Raw genomic sequence first — 257 nt, 5'->3', positions numbered from 1 at the left:
ACTTTGCAAAATCTTAGCAAACGTAGAGGTAAAGATAAAGAATTCTATCAAATGTTAATAGAAATAATGTAATAGCAATCTATAGTTTCATACGCCTTAAAACGCAGACTTATATACCCGAGGCAATTCAGTAGATCATGATCTTTACACATTTCGACGTTAATGTGGGAAGCACTTAGTCACCCTATGGATATCGCGTACAGTCAGGTGACATAACAGAATCTAGGTCAACACGACCTCGGCTGGATCATGATGTA

This window comes from Penaeus monodon, chromosome 22 (assembly GCF_015228065.2).
Source record: "Penaeus monodon isolate SGIC_2016 chromosome 22, NSTDA_Pmon_1, whole genome shotgun sequence".
NCBI lineage: Eukaryota > Metazoa > Arthropoda > Malacostraca > Decapoda > Penaeidae > Penaeus > Penaeus monodon.
The sequence above is the reverse complement of the archived record's forward strand: the minus strand, read 5'-3'. Positions refer to the sequence as shown.